This window comes from Halichoerus grypus, chromosome 10 (assembly GCF_964656455.1).
Source record: "Halichoerus grypus chromosome 10, mHalGry1.hap1.1, whole genome shotgun sequence".
NCBI classification, from domain to species: Eukaryota; Metazoa; Chordata; class Mammalia; order Carnivora; family Phocidae; genus Halichoerus; species Halichoerus grypus.
In genome coordinates, this window is record NC_135721.1 from 117,447,977 (window position 1) to 117,462,335 (window position 14,359).

General features: G+C 57.4%; 1 long non-coding RNA gene across 1 annotated transcript in view; it reads left to right on the top strand.

Moving 5' to 3' along the window:
* The window catches only part of LOC118541756 (uncharacterized), a 40,078-nt gene continuing 25,719 nt past the window's right edge, over positions 1-14,359 (top strand). The window contains exon 1 of the long non-coding RNA XR_004920239.2: positions 1-84. This is a non-coding gene — a long non-coding RNA (uncharacterized LOC118541756). The remainder of the gene's footprint in view (positions 85-14,359) is intronic.

Here is a 14,359-nt window from a genome sequence, read left to right on the forward strand (position 1 = left end):
GGATGGGGTCCGGAGCGTGAACAGAGGGCCGGGGGCTCCCCAAGGAGGCAGAGCCGAGCGAGGCCTGAGGACGAGGAGCAACGGGTGAGGCAGGGGACAAAGGCCGGGGGGTGCGAGCTGGCAGAGCCAGGGTGGGATGGCCATCGGGTCATGACGTCTCTCTCCTGGGGCTGTGACGGTGTGTGAGAAAGGCCGACAGGGAGACAGACAGACTTCCAGACGGACATGGGAGAGGGCAGGGGAGGTGCATGGAAGTCTCCTGCTTTTCTGTGTTCATTTCCCATTTCTCTCCTTCCCTTTTCTCTCTGGGGTTTATCTGAGTCTTGTCTTTTCTCTGAGTTTCCTACATTTGTCTGTGTGCACGCACGTGTGGTATGTGGATGGTGTGTATGCGGCAAGTGTGCAGCGTGTGGGGCGTGTGTGACATTTGTGTGGCATGTATGTAGTCTAGTGTGTGTGCTACATGTGTGCCATGTGTGAGGGGTGGGGTGTGTGTGGTGTGTGTGTGTGTGGTGTGTGTGAGGGGTGGTGTGTGAGGGGTAATATGTGTGGTGTGTGTGTGTAGTGTGTGTGAAGGGTGTGGTGTGGTGTGTGTGTGTGGTGCGTGTGAGGGGTGGTATGTGTGTGTGTGTTGTGTGTGTGAGGGATGGTATGTAGTGTGTGTGACGGGTGTTGTGTGAGGGGTGGTGTGTGAAGGGTGGTGTGTGTGTGTGTGGTGTGTGTGAGGCGTGGTGTGTGTGTGTGGTGTGTGTGAGGGGTGGGGTGTGGTGTGTGTGATGGGTGTTGTGTGAGGGGTGATATGTGTGGTGTGTGTGTAGGGTGGTGTGTGTGGGGTGTGTGAGGGGTGCTGTGTGTGTGTGTGTGGTGTGTGTGAGGTGCTGTGTGTGTGTGTGGTTGTATGTGTGTGGTGTGTGTGAGGGGTGCTGTGTGTGTGGTGTGTGTGTGGTGTGTGTGTGTGGTATGTGTGAGGGGTGGTGTGTGTGTGGTGTGTGTGAGGGGTGCTGTGTGTGTGTGTGGTGTGTGTGGGGGTGCTGGGTGTGTGTGTGTGTGGTGTGTGTGAGGGGTGGGGTGTGGTGTGTGTGACGGGTGTTGTGTGAAGGGTAATATGTGTGGTGTGTGTGTGAAGGGTAGTGGTGTGTGTGTGGTGTGTGTGAGGGGTGGTGTGTATGAAGGGTGGTGTGTGTGTGTGTGGTGTGTGTGAGGGGTGTGGTGTGGTGTGTGTGATGGGTGTTGTGCGAGGGGTGATATGTGGTGTGTGTGTGTGTGGTGTGTGTGAGGGGTGTGGTGTGGTGTGTGTGTGGTGTGTGTGAGGGGTGGTATGTGTGTGTGGTGTGTGTGTGTGGTGCGTGTGAGCGGTGCTGGGTGTGTGTGTGTGGTGTGTGTATGTGGTGTGTGTGAGCGGTGCTGGGTGTGTGTGTGGTGTGTGTGTGTGTGTGAGGGGTGCTGTGTGTGTGTGTAGTGCGTGTGAGCGGTGCTGGGTGTGTGTGTGGTGTGTGTGGTGTGTGCATGTGCGTGGTGCGTGTGAGCGGTGCTGGGTGTGTGTGGTGTGTGTGTGGTGTGTGTGTTTGTGGTGTGTGTGAGGGGTGCTGTGTGCGTGTGTGTGGTGTGTGCGTGTGTGTGGTGCGTGTGAGGGGTGCTGGGTGTGTGTGTGTGGTGTATGTGTGTGGTGTGTGCGTGTGTGTGGTGCGTGTGAGGGGTGCTGGGTGTGTGTGTGTGGTGTGTGCGTGTGTGTGGTGCGTGTGAGGGGTGCTGGGTGTGTGTGTGTGGTGTGTGTGAGGGGTGCTGGGTGTGTGTGTGTGGTGTGTGCGTGTGTGTGGTGCGTGTGAGGGGTGCTGGGTGTGTGTGTGTGGTGTGTGCGTGTGTGTGGTGCGTGTGAGGGGTGCTGGGTGTGTGTGTGTGGTGTGTGTGAGGGGTGCTGGGTGTGTGTGTGTGGTGTGTGCGTGTGTGTGGTGCGTGTGAGGGGTGCTGGGTGTGTGTGTGTGGTGTATGTGTGTGGTGTGTGCGTGTGTGTGGTGCGTGTGAGGGGTGCTGGGTGTGTGTGTGTCGTGTATGTGTGTGGTGTGTGCGTGTGTGGGGTGCTGGGTGTGTGTGTGTGGTGTGTGTGTGTGGTGTGTGTGTGTGGTGTGTGCATGTGCGTGGTGTGTGTGAGCGGTGCTGGGTGTGTGTGGTGTGTGTGTGTTTGTGGTGTGTGTGAGGGGTGCTGTGTGTGCGTGTGTGTGGTGCGTGTGAGGGGTGCTGGGTGTGTGGTGTGTGTGTGTGTGGTGCGTGCGTGTGTGTGGTGCGTGTGAGCGCTGCTGGGTGTGGCCCACGCCCCTCCTGACTCGCCCACTGTTGCCTGAGCCCAGCACGGCCATGTGTACCACACACGCATTCAGACATTTCTTTCATTCATCCGCATTTAAAATCCGAGCTCCAGCCTTTCTGAAGAGGCCGCCCGCGGGGCTCGGTGCATCTCCCTCTTCCTCAGTTGGTCTTTCTCTTCATCCTCCTTCATTCGGTCTCCACCTCGGCTTCCTCTTTCCAAACCCCTCTCTCAGGGCCGTTGGACTTCGGTGTCCTGCTTGCATTTGTGTCCGTCTGTCACCTCCCCCCCCCCCCCACTGTCTTTCTCCCTTTCTCTCTTTGTTCGCCTGTCTTTCTTTGTCTGTCTGTCTCTGCCTCTGAGCTTTAGCGTGACTCCATGTGTTCCCCAGCAGTAGGTAGGTCTTCCCACCCAGATGTGACTGCACGGTCGTGTGTGTGTGTGTGTGTCTGTGTGTGTGCATGTGTGTGTGTCTGTGTTCCACAACATTCTGCCCGCACTCATTTACTCAGCCCCCAACACTTGCTTGGAGGCTCGCAGGCTTGCACTCGCTCGTGTCTGTGTGGCCCTCTGGGGGGGTCCCTGGGCCCGCCCCCTCCCCCCCCCGCCTCTGCAGGCTTGTTGGGTTTCCAGGGTGGGCAGCTGCCGCCGCCCTTCAACACTTGGAGGGTCAGTGCCATCCACGGGGGGGTCTTCCTCCTCGGCTCTTCCTAGGACACTCCTCATGAGACAGCTGCTCCTGCCCAGCCGTGTGTGTGTGTGTGTGTGTGTGTGTGTGTGTGAGAGAGAGAGAGAGAGAGAGAGAGAGAGAGAGAGACAGATCTCCTCTCACCCTCTTGCTCTCTGCTCCCCATCCCCCCTCTGGCTCCATCTGGATTTTTCGAGACATACTGGTATCTGTCTCTCTCCCACTTCCCCAGACTCTTTCTCCTTCCACATCCATCTCTGAGACTGTCCGGCATTTGCTTTCACTCTGCGGATAAGCATACGGTGATCTGTCTGTGTATCCATCCATTTGTCTGTGTGTCTGAGAGTTAGTTCTAGGCCCTTTTCCTAACCCCCACTCCTGGGCCCCCTGTTGTCTTCCCCTGCACACTACTGGGCCATCTGGACCCCCACACCAGCCTCCATCTCCCCCCTGCCCTTCTGTGTGAGCTCCTGGGCCCCTCACCACCTCCCCTCCCCGCCCCTGCCCCTGCACCCCTTGAGGCCCATCCCAGACTCAGCACCATCCCCGCCCCTTGCCCCACATGTCTGTCACCGCCCAGAACAGGTCACCCTGGCCGGGCCATTCCACGGTCGTGGACACTTGCTCCAGGAGCCCCCAGCCGCGAGTGCCTCCAGCGCAGGGGGCCGGTGTTGGTGATTTCTTTCCTGCCCTGTGGGACCCCCTCCTCATTCAGGTCTCTCCTGGAGTCTCTCTCCCTTTCCATGTGAGGGTCTGAACGTCAGTGTTTCTTGGTCACATTACCTTTTTATGTCCCTTTTCATCAGACTTTGTCCTTACCTGGGTATTGGTGTGTGTGTGTGTTTTCATTCCTCTCTCCCTGTCTGACACATACCTCTTTCCTTCCCTCTCTTATCCTTTCTCTCAGTAAAAATAAATAAAATAACTTACATACCATAAAATGCACAAACCTTAAGTGGAAAACCTCAGTGAATTTTACATGTGTCTACACCTGTGGATCCACCTTCCTGAGCAAGACCCAGACTGCCCAGCGCCCAGCAGCCCCCTTCTCCCATGACCGCCCCCCTCCCGAACCGATATTCTGTCACTGTTTACTCTCACGGGGGGCGGGGGTTGGTTCTCACTGTGCATGCGTGTGACATTCTGTCTGTCTGTCTGAGAACTTTCCTAGTTGTTGCTTCCCTTCTGGGAGTTCCTCATCTTTGTTCCTTCCTTCAACAATTGTTAGTACCTCCTAAGACGGGGCTGTGTGTCTAATGCCCTCCCTCTCTCCCGCTCCCCCTGCTTCGCCTCTAAGCCATTATTGAATTCTGCTTCCATTCTGTGCGTCACTGCAGGAGTGTGTGTGTGTGTGTGTGTGTGTGTCCCCGCTCACCCACTGCCTCCCCCTCACTCACTGCTTCCCCCACCTCTGCCTCGCCTCTCCCGCTCCTGGGGGCTCCATCTAGATTTTTCCAGGTGAGTCTGGCTCTATTTCTCTCTCTCTCTCCTCCTTCCTTCCCTCGCTGTCTCCGAGGGGTGGGTGAGAGCTGGCTGTCACTGAGCTAGTGTGTGTGTCCACCCCAGCTCTGGCCTCGCCCCCCCCGCCCCTCCCATCTCCCCTACCCCCTTTGCAAACTCTCTTTGCCCACAGTTGACCCGTTGCTATCGGGTCTCTAGCTGGGATCTTGGAGCTAAGCCCCTGACCTGTCCACGCACCAGGTCCATCTCTCCCAGGGCAGAACCCCCTCCTCCAGGCCCCATCCTTCTCCTCCCCTTCCTGTCCCAGGGCTGTCTTCGTGTCAGCACCTCCCTCTCTCTCCCTGTGCAGCTGCATTTTGTGCTCAACCCCCCCAAACGGCTCCCACCACGACCTCTCCCACCTGCCAGCAAACCCGGGGTCTGCGTCTGCAGACCTCCGTGACTCTGTGTCTCTGGACTCTCCCCCTACCTCCCAAATGGCTCTTCCTCTGTGTCTTGCGCTCTTTTCCCTTCCCACCCGAGCCTGTTGACCTCACTCACTCTGGGCCTCACCTCTCCTTTTGTGAGGACCACCCCCAGGGAGCAGATCTCCCTATATACCTGCCTCTCGGACTTTCCATAGGCACCACTGCCCACTCAGCACCCAGGTGCACCCCTGGGCTTGTCTTTGCTCCCCTTTCCCCTCCTTGCCCCCTTCCTATTCACATGGTTCCCCAAACAGGCCTCGACCCATTCCTTCCTCTCCATTCCAGCACCTCGCCTTCGCTTGGGCTCTGTCCCCTCCCCGGGGCTATGCTCCAGTGTCCTCACTGGCTGTCCTGTCCCCCGCCACCTGTGGGAGTGTTCTGGCCTGCACTTGGCCTCCCAGAGTGACCTTCAGACAGCTGGCAAATTCGGTCGTGTGTTCAGTCAACAAACAGTGACTGAGCACCACGGTGGGGCAGGCCTCAGGGTCAAGGCCTCCATGTGGCCTGGTACTCTAGGTGGAAGGGGGACCCAGAGCCGGGTGGCCTGGGGTGCGGCCCGCGGCCTCTGTTACTCTTCCTCATCTTCATCTTCTCAATTCTACCAACTTCCCGCGCATCTGTGTCCGATGTCAGAGAGTGTCTTTCCGTCCGTCTCGGAGTGAGGGTCTGTACGTCTCGGTCCGTGTCAGGCATTTTGAGGTCTGCCTGTGCATGCGTCCCTGTGCACCAGTGTGTACGTGAGGCGCTGCTCTTCCTGTCTCTGGGTGTGTGTGCGTGTGTGTGTGTGTGCATGCGTGCGTGTGCGTGCGTGTCGGCCAGGCCCGTCCGTGTGCAGGGATGAGCGTGCGGGGGTGTCTGTCTAGACATCAGGGAGTGTCCCTCCTGGCCGCGTCTCCTTGTGTCTCTGGTTGTGTGTCCCCGAGTGTAGGGGTCTGTCTGGGTGATTTTGTCCATGTGTCCTTCTCTCTTTGGGGGCTTTGGAGATGCCACGGGCTTCCTGTCTGTCCAGTTAACCACAGATCCCGCTGCCTGACTATCTGCCTCACGACTCTCCCCCCCAACCCCCCCCCCCCGCTTCCTTCTCTGCGTCCCCGCTCTCTCTCCTGGGGGCTTTGTCGGGGTTGTACGTCACCGTCTCTGTCTGGCCGCCTTGCAAGCCCGCAAGCAGGAGGCGTGCGTCACACCTCGTGCCGAGCCCCGGCTGCCACGGCGGCCACCGCTGTCCCCTCGCGCGTCATCCTGGAGCCCCTGGCTGTGTGGGGGTCTTGCCTCGCTGCTCAGCTCCCCTCGCTCCCTCCCGCCCTCTGTCTGAGCCTTTCCGGAGCTTTCTTCCTCTTCCTTCGTGTGGCAGGCCTGCATCTGTGTGCGGGCATCTGTCTGAAGTTCCCTACCCTCACCTCCTGCGGTAGGCTGGGGCTGGGGGGCCTGACATGACTGCTCTTATCCTTTCTGCCCCCTGTCCTCACTAGGGTCCACCTCCCTCAAGGGGCATGTTTCTGTAGAACCAAATCAAAAGCACTCACCTCGACCTATGGGAAGGCCTTTTGGCTCCCCTTCGGCGGTCCCTCCTCACCTCCGACCGCTCTAGCCTCCCTGCTCTTGTCTTTCCCTAAATGTAACACACTGCTCCCACCTCAGGGCCTTTGCACTTGCTGTCCCTGCAGCCTGGAGGGCTCTTTCTTGAGATCTGTATGCTTGCTTACGCCTTTCAGTTCTCTGCTCCAAAGTTTCCTCTTCAGAGAGGCCTTCCCAGACCACTTGGTCTAAAACAGCATCCCCCATGGCTCTCCGACCCCTACCCTGCTGTATTTGTCTTCGGAGCCCTTACCGCTGCTGGCCGTCAGCCTATATACTGACATATTGGCTTATCTTCAGTCTTTCATGCTAGTGCGCTGTGTGCCTCAGGAGGGCAGGGAGAGCCTGTCTGTTCGGTGCTGGGTCTCCAGCTCCTAGAACACTGTCCTGCCTGCAGAAGGCACTCATGTTTGATGACTGAGTGAACAATCTAATTTCTAAGCCCTGTCTGGCCAGAATGCAAGAAAGTGCCTCTTCCTGTTCACCCCATCTGCTAGTTCCAGCCTGGCCTTCCCAGTCTGCCTGCCCCCCACCTTGGCTAACTGCAGCTTGCACTTGGTGGCTCAGACACCTGCCGCCTCACAGTCTCCCTGTCTCAGGTCTTCCCCCATTCTCCTGGCAAGGCAGCATGGATCATACACTCCCACCTCCAAGAAATGGTCAAGCCCACCCCCCCTCCTATGCAGTCGCCTGCTTCCAAGTCCCTCCCCCCATTCAGCCATACCTCCCTCCTCACCTGCCTTCAAGCCTCTACACCTTTGTATGTGCTGGTCCTTCCAACCAGAAATCCCTTCCCCGAGTGTCTGCTTAGTGAACTCCTACTTTTTAAAAAATGAAACACATTTTTTATCGAGGTGGAATTCATATAACAAAATTAACCATTTTAGTGAACAGCTTAGCGGCATTTAGTGCATCCACTATGTTATGCAACCTTTGTCTAGTTCCAAAACCTTTTTTTATTGCCCCCAAATAAAATCCCATACCCGTTAAGCAGTTACTCCCTGTTTCTCCTCCCCCTTCCTGTCCCTGGCAACCATGGACCTGCTTTCTGGTCTGTGGATTATCTATTCTGGATATTTCATGTAAAAGGAGTCATAGGAAATGTGACCTTTCAAGTCTGGCTTCTTTCACTTAGAGTAAGTGTTTTGAGGTTCACCCACATTGTAGCATGTATGAAGACCTCATTCCTTTTTGTATGGCTGAATAATAATGAATGGTACGATTTATCTGCAATGGCTTTTGAGTCTCAAAGGGCCCCCTGTCAAAGGCCGGACTCTCCTTTCTCTGGCCCTCATGTTCCTGGGATAATCTGGGCTACCCTGGGCTGGCCCGTGGTTTCTGGAAGGAAGGGGCTTCCAGAAGAGCTCCTGCCCCACTGCGTGCTGGTCCAGGCTCCGGGTCACCCAGGCCCAGGATGGCGCTCCCGGCAGGCAGGTGCGGGAGGGACTCGTGGGTGAGGAAAAGAAGGGACGATGGAGGGGCCCGTGCGGCCTGGCCCCTTAGCCCCTCTTCTCCCTTGTCTTCCCCGCTTGCTCTGTGAGCCTGAGGCCCCAGTTTACTCTCACCCTGTGTGAGGGTGGCTTCTGTCCATCTGGTTGTCTGTCACACCTCCTTCTCTGAAGCACGAGCTGACTTTTGAGCATCAGACGCTTTCCCGCGTGTGTCTGTGTCTCATTGTGCTGCACGCACACTGTCCTTTGCTCTTGGTCCGTCTGTCTGTGCATCCGACTGTCCCACCACACCTGCTCTAGCCCCGGGAGTCACACACACACGCACACACCCCTCCCCCCAGAATGAGAGAGGGTGTGAGAAAGAGCCCCCTGCATGGCCTCTCTCTGCGGGCTTCTTGCTTTTGTGCTCGGTCTGTGAGTCACTGGCTTTCATCCCTCTGTTCAGTCAACACCCCTGGTGTGCTGGGCTGCGCTGCGTGTGTGAGTGCGTGCGTGTGTGAGTGTGTGTGTGTGTGTGAGTGCGTGCGTGCCCGTGTGAGTGCGTGTGTGTGTGAGTGCGTGCGTGTGTGAGTGCGTGTGTGCGTGCATGCGTGTGTGGGGGGGTGAGCAGTGAGGGGGCAGGCAGGGAGGGAGAGGGAGTGTCTCTTCCCCTCCCTCTGCCCTCCCTCTGTCTCTAAGGCAGCCCTGCGTGCCCCGGCGCCGAGGTCTTGTGTGTGGGACTCCCCAGCTCTGTGTCTGACCCTCGGGGTCTGTCCTTCCCTCTTCCCCAACACTAACTCTATCCCTCGCTCCCTCTCTCCACACTGCGCCGCTCTGTCTCTCTGTCTCTCTGCTCCCCTGCTCTCTCCCTCTTTCTCCTTCTCTGGGCCTCCCTCTCCTTCCTCCCTGATTTTTCCAGATGTGCCCATGTCTGGCTCTGTCTCACGCCACGTGTCTCCCTCCCTCCCCCCCTCAGGCTCTGTCTTCTCCCCTTCCTCCTGGTCTCTGGCACACATGCATGTGCGTGTGTGTGTGTGTGTGCACGCACGTGCCTGCCATGAGTGTGCTTTCCCATCTGGGCCTCTTCCTACCCCCCCTGCCTGCCCCCAACCTGCTGGGGCTCCCAGGGGACACTGCCTGGGAGTCTTGGCTTCCCACCTGTAGCCCCCCAGCTATTGCCTCACCCCTCCTCACACCCTCATATTTGCCATGAACCTAAACTCACCTCTCCTTCTGAGACCTGGTCTCCAGGGCTTCCAAGTTGGGGACCCTCATCATTCCCCCTCGCTCCCCACACCCACAGGAAACCTTCATGCAGATGCTGTCCCCTAAGCAGCTCTCAGCCAACTCCTCTCCCCCCGCCATCAGGACACCCCATCTCTCCCTGGGCTGCCTGTGGTCTCCCTGTTTCTGTCGCCATCAGGGACCAGAAACAGCCCCCACCTCCAGATCTTAAACCCTGTGCAAGGAACAAAGCCAACTTCCAGGCCCTGCCTGTCCCGGCAGCCTCCTCCCACACTCTCTCTCTTTCATCACTCTTGTACTCCTTGTGCTCAGGCTTTGCCCTCTGCTTGGCCAGCTGGCCCACCTTTGCCCCACGCCTTCTTCCTCCTCTGTTTGGCAAACTTCTCTTCCACCCCCAGAGCCCTGCTTTGAGTTCTTAGGCCCTGGGACCCTTTTCTGGGAGACCCCTCCCCTGCCCGGGTCCCTGGACCAGCCCAGATGCACCACTCAGGATTGCAGTGGGCTGAGGGGACCAATCTAATCCTGGGAGCCTGCACACAGTAGGCAATCATAAATGCACCGCCAACCTCCTCCAGGAGTGAGTTCTCCCTGTGCGAGCGTGGGCGTGTCTGGGGGTTTGGGGCTCAGAGCCTCAGTCTGCCCACTTGTCCGTCTTCCCCACTGCCTCCCTGCTCCCCTTCCTCCTATCTCCCCACAGTTTCAGGGTGTGTGTGTGTGTGCATGCACACACACACCTGCTCACCTCCCCCTGCTCCCTCTCTCTAGCTTCATCTCCATTTACTCTCGGTACGATTTTTCTTTCTTTTCTCTTTCTTTCAAGGCACATGTTTTTTCTTGATCTTAAAGGTAAGGCATCCATCTTCATGATAGAAAGTGTAGAAAATACAGAGACGCACTGGAGAAACAATAGAAGTCCCATTTCCCGGGAGGAGGGGCTCCTGGGAGCACACTGGGGAGTGGACCCGGTTTAGGGTTGTACCCTGGACCCCTCGCCCCGTATGTGTGCATGTCCCTCGCACAGCCTCCACTGCCCCTCCTCTCTGTCTCCGTTCCGGCCTGCCGCTCTCACTCCCTGCCCTGTCTCTGGGCCTCTCGCAGCCTGTCCCTCTGCCCTGCCCTGGGGATTCCATCCACATTCATCCTCATTCATTCATAAAACCCATTCTGCAGACCGGGGAGTGTGTGTCTATGGGAGAGCGTGCCCCTTCCCATTGCCCAGGTCTCACTGAATTTTGCCCCCACTCTGTGAGCTCCCAGGGGTGCATGTTGGGAGTGTGTGTGCACGTGACTGGCTTCCTGGACGCCCATCTGCCTGTCTGTCTGCTTGCCGCTTCCCTCTCTCTGCAGCTTTTTTGAATTGCCATCTTCCGCCTGCCCCATCCCGTGTGTGCATGTGCGTGTATGTGCGTGTGCACACACACGCGTGTGCCTCCCTCCACACGGCTCTTGCCTTGCCTGCTTCCTCTCTGGCTTCCTCACATTTTGCTCTCCCTCCGTCTCTGTTGGTCACTCTCATTCATAAGTTCTTTTGCTCATTCAAAAAAGCAGAACATCATTAAAAAAAAGTTGTCTGCCAGGAACACAAATTGCATGATCACCTTTGTAATGAGAAAAACCCATTAAAGTTATAACCACAGCCACCGTAAGACTAATGAGGGTGTTGGACACCCATTGTGAGCATCCAGGCTGAGTCATGCCCTGGGCTAGATCTGCGTGTGTCTGTTCGTCCATCTCCAGTCTTCCCTGTCTGCCTATTCTTTCTTATCTTCTCTACCCTTTTCCTTCCTTGGAGATTTCTGGAATTTCACTCTGGCTGCTCCTGAGTGGAAAGAATAGATTGTGTGTGTGTCTGTGTGTGGGAGTACGTGTACCTGTGTAGGTGTGTGTGAGTGTGCAAGAGCCTCGGTGTGGGCACATGAGCGTGTGTGAGCGTGCGTATTCACTCACTCCCCTCCCCCACCCCTCGCTGCCTCTGCAGCCCTGACAGCCCTTGTCCCCAGTCTGTGGACATTTTCTTTCTTTTAGAAATGACATTTATTGTTTTCCTTCGGTTTCAGAAGTAATACGTGTTCACTGCAGGAAAGGTGGAAAATACCAAAAAGAATGCACAGGAGAGTATAAAATAAAAATCCCCTGTAATCCCGCCTCCCAGAGAGAAAGAAACCACTACTAATTTTGAGGGTCTTTTTTACAATCTCTTCCTTGTGCCTGGGAACCTTTTCTGTCCGTGTGTGTCTTTCTCTGCACTCTATTTCATCGTATTCTCACTCATGCGTTCCTTCAAAAGCATTTGGGGGCTCCCACACGGGACACCCCCATGTGTCTTTGTCAGCCCAGCAGAACGGTTGGAATGTCTTTGTCTGGGAAGGTCTGTCTGTCTGACAGTCTCCTACCTTCTCTCTTCCTCCCTATTTTTCTCTCGGGCTTTATCAGGTGTGTGTGTGTGTGTGTGTGTGTGTGTGAAAGAGAAGGAGAGAGAGAGAAGGAGAGAGAGAGGGAAGGAGCTAGACAGAGAAAGTGAGCAGAAAGAAATGGGGTGGGGGAGAGACAGAGTGACCCCATGTCCCCTCCCCTTCCTTCGTTGTCTCTGTCCTGCCGCTTCCCTCCAGATGCAGGACCCACTGTGCTGGGGGCCTGCCTGTGTCCTTCTGTTCCTTTTCCTGCCTGTCTCTTTGTTCTCCAGTTCCCTAAGAATGAAGAAGAGGTAGAGGTTGGGGTTGGGGAGCAGGGTAGGATAATGCAGGTGGAGGGCACAGCTTCCTCCAGAGAGTGGAAGCTGGAAACTGGGCAGTATTTCTGGAAGGTCTCCTTGTGCAGCCTGCAAGATGAGGGTGGCAGAGGGGCGGGGGCCTGGGCATGGAGGGCCTGCCTCTTGTTCCCCCTTGTAAGGGCTGGGAAGTGGGACATGGCTCCTGGGAGCAGGAGTGGGGCAGTTGGACCCTCCCAGCCTCTCCCCAAGGCCCAGGCTGCTTCCTTCTGAGAACAAAGCTGTCTCCGTCCAGGTCCACCTGCCTCTAGGGCTCTCCTCTCCATTCCTGCTCTGTCTCTGTCTCTCGGGGAACACAGTAGAGAAGCCTCTGGACTTTGGTGCCTGACACCTGGTTCCCATCTTACTGTGGTCCTCAGACTAGTGACCCTCCTCGGAGCCCGAGTGTCCTCGCCAGCAGAATGGGGATAATAAGAGTTTTGAGGGTCACATGTGATGGCTCATGTAAAGAATGCTTAGCTCCGAGCCGGGCCGGCAGCAAGCGCTCCGAACCCGCGTTCTAGTTCTGGCTGCCACCGAGCTGCCCGCCCCTCTTCTCTCTGCCTGTCACAGGGCCCGTTCACATGCCTCTCTTCCTCTCTCCTCCCCCCGCTCCCCTCCCTTCCACACACAACTTCTTTCCCAGCTCCAGGCTCGGGCGCTGGGCCTGGGCGAGCACATGCATGTGTGCACAGCTGCTGAAGTTTCCAGGAGTCCCAGGGCGGGCTCTGCCCCAGCTCCCTCCCCAGTCCCTGCTTCAGACACCCCACCGCTCCCCTCCGAGCAGCCTTCTGGGGTCTCCCCAGGCCTGTACCAGTCACATGCTGTCAGCACCCAGCGGGGGGCCCCTACTTGCCTCTTGCCTTCCAACACCTGCTCTTGGCTGTCACGGCTTCCGGCCAATTCTGTCCCCAGGACCCCTCCCTGAAGTGCCTCCCCCGCCCCCACCCCCTCCCCTGGCCCAGCCTTGGCCTTGGCACAGCCTGGACTTTCGGACTTTCGGAGGCCCCCTCCACTAGCCTGCGGTGACTTGGATGACGTCCGTCCCCGGGGGACTGGGGAGCGCTGGGAGCAGGGGGCAGAGGCGGGGCTCCCAGTCTCTGAGGCTCCTCCTTTACGCGGGGGCATCTGGCAGGGGCTGAGAGCCTGGCGGCTGGGAGCTCACTGCTTCCTGCTGGGGCCTTGCCCCTGATGCCTCAGTTTCCTCAAGTCTGAGAGGCAGGAGGAGGACTGAAGAACGCAAACGGGGGCTTAGACGAGGGCCTGACGTGTGGCCAGCGCTCCGTGGGCACGTGCTCAGGGGGCACGTGGTTGTTCACGACACTGTCCCTCTCCTCAGGGCCCGGGGGGCCTGATCCATGACGTAGCCGGGGCTCTCTGGCTGGCATTTGAATGAGTGACTCAGAACGACTTGGAGAGAGGGGCTGACCAAGGCAGACAGACAGACGGACAGATGGGCAGTGGTGTGAATGCACATGTGGGCATGCGCACAGCAGACACAGAGCAGGACTGGCCCTCGGGACTGGAGGGACATTGAATTCAACCCCAGAGAAGGCCGTGAGGAAGGCAAAACAAAAGTTGGGGAGTGGGTGGGAGCAAGACCCTCAGCAGGCAGCCCAGGAGCCAGACTGCGGCTGGCAAGGAGCCTGCCCTGCCGAGGGCATTGGGCCTGTGCAATCCCAAACCACAGAGACAGAGAGACATACACAGAGAGATAGAGGCAGACGGAAGGAGGGACAAAGAGACAGAAAGGAAGACAGAGGAAGAGAAGGAGAGAACCAAAGGGTATCAGTGATCCAGGGAGAAACAGAGAGACATAACCAGAGATGTAGAGATCTAAAGACAGAGAGACAGAGGGACACACAAAGAGATGAGAGAGTCAGGGAGTGGTGTCAGTGACAGAGACAGGGAGATAGGGAGATGGGGGAGAGAGTGAGTGAGCGAGACACACACACAGAAGACAGAAACAGAGAGGAGTGTGTGTGTTTGTGGTAAGTCTGTGGGGGTGGTGCACCAGACCCCAAATAGAGACAGACAGTCCATCATTCAGTCAAACGTGAGCTGGGGCCTAGGGACCCAGAGATGGTCCAGCCCACTCTGGTCCCAGAGGTGAGAGCAGCCAGGAGGAATTCTGGGTTTTGCCCTGTGTGCCATAGGGAGCTAGTGAAGGTTGTGGAGCAAGGGAGTGATCCTGTCACAGTGGTGGAGTTTGGTGACATGCCTTCTGGCAGCAAGTGAGCAGGAAGGATGGTGAAGGGGGTGGGAGGGGCTGGGCAACAGTTGGGGAGAGGGAAAGAGGGGGGTCCACCCAGGTGGGGCTCGTCCAAGGTGTCAAATAGATAGATATTCAGGGAATGAGTGGGTAAGAGAAACCATGGAGGCCTGTGGGCCGCAGAGATGGGGGAGGGAAGGCTGGGGACACAAGCAGACTTCAGCAGCACAGGG